The sequence below is a fragment of the Salmo salar genome, chromosome ssa22, assembly GCF_905237065.1.
Source record: "Salmo salar chromosome ssa22, Ssal_v3.1, whole genome shotgun sequence".
In the NCBI taxonomy this organism is placed as follows: Eukaryota; Metazoa; Chordata; class Actinopteri; order Salmoniformes; family Salmonidae; genus Salmo; species Salmo salar.
Genome location: NC_059463.1, coordinates 24,823,455 through 24,832,394, shown reverse-complemented (window position 1 = coordinate 24,832,394; position 8,940 = coordinate 24,823,455).

The window sequence follows — 8,940 nt, the reverse complement described above, 5'->3', positions numbered from 1 at the left end:
GGAAGGAGAGCATTGATAGTCACCATATGTGTGTAGCGCATAGACTGGGGGTCTACAGTGCATTACTCAACCCACAACATGAGCCAACTAAGAGATGTGCGTAATGTGGCCTGAGAGAGCTACCGTGTGAAAAGTGGGCAGCTGGGTGTGAGAGCCATGCCCTAATCTGTCACACTGTGTTTTGCGGCAGTAACATGGTAGCAGCAGCTGCATGGTTCACCTGTCCTGTACCGTACACTGCTCTACATCAACCCTGGCTCTCTCCTCTTTACCTGTCCTGTACCGTACACTGCTCTTCATCAACCCTGGCTCTCTCCTCTTCACCTGTCCTGTACCGTACACTGCTCTTCATCAACCCTGGCTCTCTCCTCTTCACCTGTCCTGTACCGTACACTGCTCTACATCAACCCTGGCTCTCTCCTCTTCACCTGTCCTGTACCGTACACTGCTCTTCATCAACCCTGGCTCTCTCCTCTTCACCTGTCCTGTACCGTACACTGCTCTTCATCAACCCTGGCTCTCTCCTCTTCACCTGTCCTGTACCGTACACTGCTCTACATCAACCCTGGCTCTCTCCTCTTCACCTGTCCTGTACCGTACACTGCTCTTCATCAACCCTGGCTCTCTCCTCTTCACCTGTCCTGTACCGTACACTGCTCTTCATCAACCCTGGCTCTCTCCTCTTTACCTGTCCTGTACCGTACACTGCTCTTCATCAACCCTGGCTCTCTCCTCTTTACCTGTCCTGTACCGTACACTGCTCTTCATCAACCCTGGCTCTCTCCTCTTCACCTGTCCTGTACCGTACACTGCTCTTCATCAACCCTGGCTCTCTCCTCTTCATAGGCCTGAACCTTTAACTTGTGTATAACTAAATGAATCTCACATAGAACACTTATCTTATGTGACAACATTTACAAGATACTAGTCCCACTGTTTTGCAGACATGTAGAATGATATGGGTTTCCATTTGTTTAAGTCCACAGTGATTTCAAAATGATATGCATGTGACCTCCATCAAACCCAGTCCCCAGGTTAACAGCAACAGTTATGTACTTGTAAAGTCTAATACAAAACAAAAACGCATGTTAATTAAACATGCTTTCTCACTGCACAGTAAGAATGTTGTCAGAAACCCTGGACAATCTAGCGAATAGAAAATTCAATTGTTTTCTCATACATTTCCTTGGTTAAGGGTAGATACTCACAGTACTTAAATCACTTAAGACTACTGTCACTCTGCCTCTCTAATGCCAATATTATGAATGCACCCACTCAGAGTCTATCAGCGAGCCACAGAGTACCCTGTGAGAGAGGAGAGAGAGCGGACCTGAGAAAAGCACAGGCTGGGGAAACCCCAGCAGAGAAGAGCAGGGTTGGGGAGCGGCCCGTGGGCATGGCCTCTCTCTCTGGCACCACTTCGTTAAGCACGCAACACTAATCCTGCCTGTGTCTTTATTACCCTCTCTTTGGAAGAGCAGGCTGGGGGTGGCTGGGGGTGGGGGGGTACTGCTGCAGGGACCAGTCATCAGCATTAGTGTTTGAAGATAGGCCATACTGCATGGCATTTTGGGATCTAATAGAGGCAGAGAGAGAGACTCACAGAAATATGTACTACAGAAAAGGGGATAGAAAGAGTGAGAGAGAGGGAGGGTGGTGGTGAGATAGGCAGTGTGTCACTTGAACCCCCCTCAAACGAGTTTGGGAGGGGGGTGGGGGGGGGCATAGTCTGAGGGCAGGGAGATTATTGCATCCAGAAATGGCTCTAGGGCAATTGTGTGTTTGAGTTGTTACATTTACACTCTAATCAAAACAGCACATTCATGAGCTGCTGACTCAATTTGCAACATTGTCTCTTGGTTGTAAACAACATATTCCCAACTGGATTTAAATGAATATATTTCAGAACATAAAAGCCTGGAAAATAATTGTTTATGTGAGTGATAAAATTGTATTCATTTAAACTTTTCCCTGTTTGACTTGATGATAACGAATATGTTGTTTATAACGTATGTTAGACAAAGGGAGTAAGTGACCTTTTGTTCTGGAAAGGAGTTTTCTTTAATAGTATCCATTGAACTGCACACAATAACACTGCCAATATCGAAGTTTTGAAATCCAAGTTCCCTGAAATCGAGGTTGCTTGTCGAAAGTTGAAGATACTGAGCTGGCGCCATCTTGTGTCTGTTGAATGGCCATCTGCTAACCTAGGTGTTCAACGTTCACTCACAGTCACCTCGATCCTCAGATTCATCCACACACTTGGCAGCATAAGGTAATATTGTTGAGATGATATCAAGATTATATGCTTGTCACTCATCACCTGCTCTCGTGGCTCACAATGCGTGAAACAGCCACAAGATAAAGCCTGGGCACAGATGGGCAGATAAAATGTCCCTAAATATTCATCCCATCTTCAACTGTAGTGCTACAATCCCTTCAGAACTGTCTCTTACTGAATGGGAGGAAAAACTCAACCAAGAGAATTTACCATAGAGTTGTTGATGTATGATCTGAATCACACCACCACAGTATGACTGAAATGTAGCAATTCAATGTGTTTTCAAAAATATTCTCAAATGTTTTAATCTCTCCCCACAGAACCAATTTGACTGTGACCATTTTGAGTAGTGGCACCTCTTTCCTGGGAATCTGAAGCAGGGTTTGCTGCTGTATATCTGAAGCGAGCAGGGAACTTGGATATAATAGGGAACGCATGTATATTCACATAGTAAAATTTAGTTTATTTCCATATTTACACCGTTTCGTATTCAGAGCAATGGTAACAGGATTACTTTTTGACAAACAGTAATTTGTGGAATTCCCTCATTTCTGTCTGTGGATTCCCTTTTTCTGAAAATGATTCTGCAGTGTAGAATCCCAGTGGTTGGGATGCAGACACCCATCAGGTTTGTGAGTAGACCTCTGTGGTGGGCCAGATAAAGCAGAGCAGAGGGAAGGCCTGGCATGGCCTGGCATGCAGGAGGCAGAACTCGCTGTGGAATAATAATAAGGTAGAGTTCACTGATCAACACTCAGTCTCCTGCTCCTCTCACAGACATAAACAAGAAGATCTCATCTGTGGCCCAATGAACAGAACACATACCAGAGAGAGAGAGAGAGAGAGAGAGAAATCTAAGAAGAAAATGTTTGGTAGTTCTGCCAACCGAGGATGAAAAGGCCTGACACTTGTTCATATCCCTTGTTAGTATTTGTTTCTTATCAGATTTGTGGCGTTCAATCTCATTTAAAGTAAGCTCTTTGTTGGAGGAACATAATGTTGGGTTTCTGTGGCCAAGTGTCAGTGGCCATTTGTGCTCCCATTTGAAATGATGGTATACTGTATCATCAGAGCATTCCTGATCCTGACACTCTTGAAGTACACAGACCACTAACTAGAAACACTTGTTCACACGATCTTACAGTACAAATTATTTTCACATTTCCCTTTTTGTTTATTTAAATGCTATGAATTGTTTAAGAAAATGAAAGCAGTACTTGAAGGACTCCTGCTTTGCACAATTATACTTAGTAAAAAAAACTCTAATAAAAAAAAGGCTTACTATAAGAAAGTTGTAAAACCTGAAAATATTTCAATTGTTGTGGCTTTGCACAGATGGTTCAGAGACTGAATTTACATTGTTAGTGTTTCTGATATTAATCCACATTTGTGATACTAATCCACAGCTGTTCTGGACGACTGTGTGATCACACTCTCCGCAGCCGATGGGAGTAAGACCTTTAAACAGGTCAACATTCACAAGGCCGCAGGGCCAGATGGATTACCAGGACGTGTACTCCCAGCACTCACCTGTCTGAGTCTGTAATACCAACATGTTTCAAGCTGACCACCATAGTCCCTGTGCCCAAGAACACTAAGGTAACCTGCCTAAATGACTACCGACCCATAGCACTTACGTCTGTAGCCATGAAATCCTTTGAAAGGCTGGTCATCAACACCATTATCCCAGAAACCCTAGACCGACTCCAATTTGCATACCACACCAACAGATCCACAGATGATGCAATCTCTATTGTACTCCACACTGCCCTTTCATACCTGGACAAAAGGAACACCGATGTGAGAATGCTATTCATTGACTACAGCTCTGCGTTCAGCACCATTATGCCCACAAAGTTCATCACTAAGCTAAGGACCCTGGGACTAAACACCTTCTTCTGCAACTGGATCCTGGACTTCCTGATGGGCCGCTCCTATGTGGTAAGGGTAGGTAACAACACAATCCTCAAAACGGGGGCCCCTCAGGGGTGCATGCTCAGTCCCCTCCTGTACTCCCTATTCACTCATTACTGCACGGCCAGGCACGACTCCAACACCATCATTAAGTTTGCTGATGACACAACAGTGGTAGGCCTGATCACCGACAATGATGAGACAGCCTATAGGGAGGAGGTCAGAGACCTGACCGTGCTGTACAAGGACAACAACCTCTCCCTTAAAGTGATCAAGACAAAGGAGATGATTGTGGACTACAGGAATAAGAGGACCGAGCACACCCCCATTCTCATCGACGGGGCTATAGTGGAGCAGGTTGAGAGCTTCAAGTTCCTTGGTGTCCACATCACCAACAAACTAACATGGTCCAAGCACACCAAGACAGTCATGAAGAGGGCACGACAAAACCTATTCCCCCTCAGGAGACTGAAAAGATTTGGCACTGGTCCTCAGATCCTCAAAAGGTTTTACAGCTGCACCATCGAGAGCATCCTGACGGGTTGCATCTCTGCCTGTTATGGTAACTGCTCGGCCTCCGACCACAAGGCACTACAGAGGGTAGTGCGTACAGCCCAATACAACACCGGGGCCAAGCTTCCTGCCATCCAGGACCTCTATGCCAGGCGGTGTCAGAGGAAGGCCCTAAAAATTGTCAAAGACTCCAGCTACCCTAGTCATAGACTGTTGTCTCTGCTACCACACGGCAAGTGGTACCGGAGCGCCAAGTCTAGATCCACGAGGCTTCTAAACAGCTTCTACCCCCCAGACCCTCTATACCCCCCCTAGACCCTCGACCCTCAGTGGTGTGGGGGCTGTGCTTTGGCAAAGTGGGTGGGGTTATATCCTGCCTGTTTGGCCCTGTCTGGGGGTTTCATCGGATGGGGCCACAGTGTCTCCTGACCTGTTTCAGCCTCCAGTATTTATGCTGCAGTAGTTTATGTGTTGGGGGGCTAGGGTCAGTCTGTTACATCTGGAGTATTTCTCTTGTCTTACCCGGTGTCCTGTGTGAATTTAAATATGCTCTCTCTAATTCTCTCTTTCTCTCTTTCTTTCTTTCTCTCTCTCGGAGGACCTGAGCCCTAGGACCATGCCTCAGGACTACCTGGCATGATGAATCCTTGCTGTCCCCAGTCCACCTGGCCGTGCTGCTGCTCCAGTTTCAACTGTTCTGCCTGCGGCTATGGAACCCTGACCTGTTCACTGGACGGGCTACCTGTCCCAGACCTGCTGTCCCAGACCTGCTGGAACCCTGACCTGTTCACCGGACGTGCTACCTGTCCCAGACCTGCTGTCCCAGACCTGCTGTAACCCTGACCTGTTCACCGGACGTGCTACATGTCCCAGACCTGCTGTTTTCAACTCTCTGGAGACAGCAGGAGCGGTAGAGATACTCTCAAAGATCGGCTATGAAAAAGCCAACTGACACTTACTCTTGAGGTGCTGACTTGTTGCACCCTTGACAACTACTATGATTATTATTATTTGACCATGCTGGTCATTTATGAACATTTGAACATCTTGGCCATGTGCTGTTATAATCTCCACCCGGCACAGCCAGAAGAGGACTGGCCACCCCTCATAGCCTGGTTCCTCTCTAGGTTTCTTCCTAGGTTTTGGCCTTTCTAGGGAGTTTTTCCTAGCCACCGTGCTTCTACACCTGCATTGCTTGCTGTTTGGGGTTTTAGGCTGGGTTTCTGTACAGCACTTTGAGATATCAGCTGATGTAAGAAGGGCTATATAAATAAATTTGATTTGATTTGATATTGTTATTTACTGCTGCTCTTTAATTATTTGTTATTCTTATCTCTTACTTTTTTTTGTATTTTCTTAAAACTGAATTGTTGGTTAAGGGATTGTAAGTATGCATTTCATTCGGCAAATAACATGCATGTGACAAATAACATTTGATTTGATTTGATTTGACATTCTTACCAGGTTACCTGGTTTGCAAATCACTCTAAAAGGCGTGTCCTTAGTGTGATCTTTAACATACTATGAGCTCTTTCTGTAAATAAATAAGTAAATGGATAAATAAATCAATGTTTTAGGCAAATTAGCTTTTATTCCACTGTGGGTCTAGCTAACTTGATCCCAGCTGCATATGTAGGTAATCACCACTGCCTTTTGGATTGGCTCACAGGCACGCAACAAACAAGCTGCCGCCAACACCCCCAAAGCTTTGTCTAATCTGCTGTTTCACTGGGCTCTTGTTCCTCACACAAATATGAAAGTGAATCTCTGCAGCAGAATGCACAGTGGCAGATTAAACTGGGAAGGGTGCCTGCACACTAATGCCCGAGACATTAAGTCTGGGATTTACACTGAAAGATAATTCCCAGGGGTGCCTTAAGAGATGTCTTCTTCTGCTGGAGAATGCAGAAGTGCTCAGACAGAGCTTCAAGAACGTTATGACCTTATTGACCCCTCATTTCACAAACATCAGGGAATTTTTTATTTTTTTTAAACTAGTTTTCTTTCAGATCTTTTCATTTAAAAAAAATGTAACCTTCGTTTAACTAGGCAAGTCAGTTAAGAACAAATTATTGTTTACAATGACGGCCTAGGAACAATGGGTTAAAAACTTGTTAGGGATCGGCGTCCCGTCAACGGGACAGATATAAATCATGCAGCACCTTGTGTCACCATCGCAGATTTTAGAGAAACAACAAATGTCGGTACGTGTCTTAAATCGGCTGAAAGCTTAAATTCTTGTTAATATAACTGCACTGTCCAATGTACAGTAGCTAGTACTGCGAAAAAATGCCATGCTATTGTTTGAGGAGAGCTCCTAACAACAAAACACTTTTTTCACCGCGATAGGTTTGATAAATTCACCTCTGAAGGTGAAATGTGTACTTACATTGTGAAATCTTGCTCTGATTTTTCATCCAAAGGGTCACAGAGATAACATGAAGTGTCGTTTTGTTAGATAAAATCCTTTTTCCATATCCTAAAAAGGTCCATATAGTATGCACGATCGATTTTATATTTTCACTCGTTCAATTTGCAAAGAAAGGAATCTGTGAAAATCTAACCCTAAACGTTGTTTCAACGAGTCAAATCACATTCATATATATTCCTCAGAGATCCTAGAACATAACCAGACTTCACTATATCATTAGGGGTGAAGTATATCCTATAGGACACCAAATTTGGTCAGAGAGCGATGCCTTCATGGCACGCCGATGACGCGGGCGGCCATCACTTGAACGACTCTAACTTTGTCAAGTTTAATTTTTTTTATTTCACCTTTATTTAACCAGGTAGGCCAGTTGAGAACAAATTCTCATATCCAACTGCGACTTGGCCAAGATAAAGCAAAGCAGTGCGACACAAACAACAACACAGAGTTACACATGGAATAAACAAACGTAGAGTCAATAACACAATAGGAAAAATCTATATACAGTGTGTGCAAATGTAGTAAGATTAGGGAGGTAAGGCAATAAATAGGCCGCAGTGGCAAAGTAATAACAATTTAGCAAATAAACACTGGAGTGATAGATGTGCAGAAGATGAATGTGCAAGTAGACATACTGGGGTGCAAAGGAGCAAAAAATAAATAACAATATGGGGATGAGGTAGAAGGATGGGCTATTTACAGATGGGGTATGTACAGTTGCAATGATCTGTGAGCTGCTCTGACAGCTGATGCTTAAAGTTAGTGAGGGAGATATGAGTCTCCAGCTTCAGGGATTTTTGCAATTTGTTCCAGTCATTGGCAGCAGAGAACTGTAAGGAAAGACGGCCAAAGGAGGAATAGGCTTTGGGGGTGACCAGTGAAATATACCTGCTGGAGCGCGTGTTACGGGTGGGTGACCAGTGGTGACCAGTGAGCAGAGATAAGGCGGGGCTTTACCTAGCAAAGACTTATAGACGACCTGGAGCCAGTAGGTTTGGCAACGAATATGAAGCGAGGGCCAGCCAACGAGAGCATATAGGTCGCAGTGGTGTGTAGTATATGGGGCTTTGGTGACAAAACGGATGGCACTGTGATAGACTGCATCCAATTTGCTGAGTAGAGTGTTGGAAGCTATTTTGTAAATGACATCGCCAAAGTCAAGGATCGGTAGGATAATCAGTTTTACGAGGGTATGTACAAAAAAAATTAAATACAATTTTAAAAAAGAATGCATGAAATGAAATGAAATGTATGAAATGTATGCATTCACTACTGTAAGTCGCTCTGGATAAGAGCGTCTGCTAAATGACTAAAATGTAAAGTAAGTGTAAAGTTTACAGTCTAACCAGACACCTAGGTATTTGTAGTTGTCCACGTATTCTAAGTCAGAACCGTCCAGAGTAGTGATGCTGGACGGGCGGGCAGGTGTGGGCAGCAATCGGTTGAAGAGCATGCATTTAGTTTTACTTGTTTTTAAGAGCAGTTGGAGGCCACAGAAGGAGAGTTGTATGGCATTGAAGCTTGTCTGGAGGTTAGTTAACACAGTGTCAAAAGAAGGGCCAGAAGTATACAGAATGGTGTCGTCTGCGTAGAGGTGGATAAGAGAATCACCAGCAGCAAGAGCACCAATCAGGGTCAAACAAAGCTAGCTAGATAACCAATGAGCTGGGCTTTACGGGAGTATCCTGAAACCATGTATCTGTCGTAAAATGTAGCTACTAACCTTGTGCGACAGCATGCCTTTTCATTTTGGACCAAAATTATAAGAATATTCAGAGTTATGAAGATATGAAAACTGGTT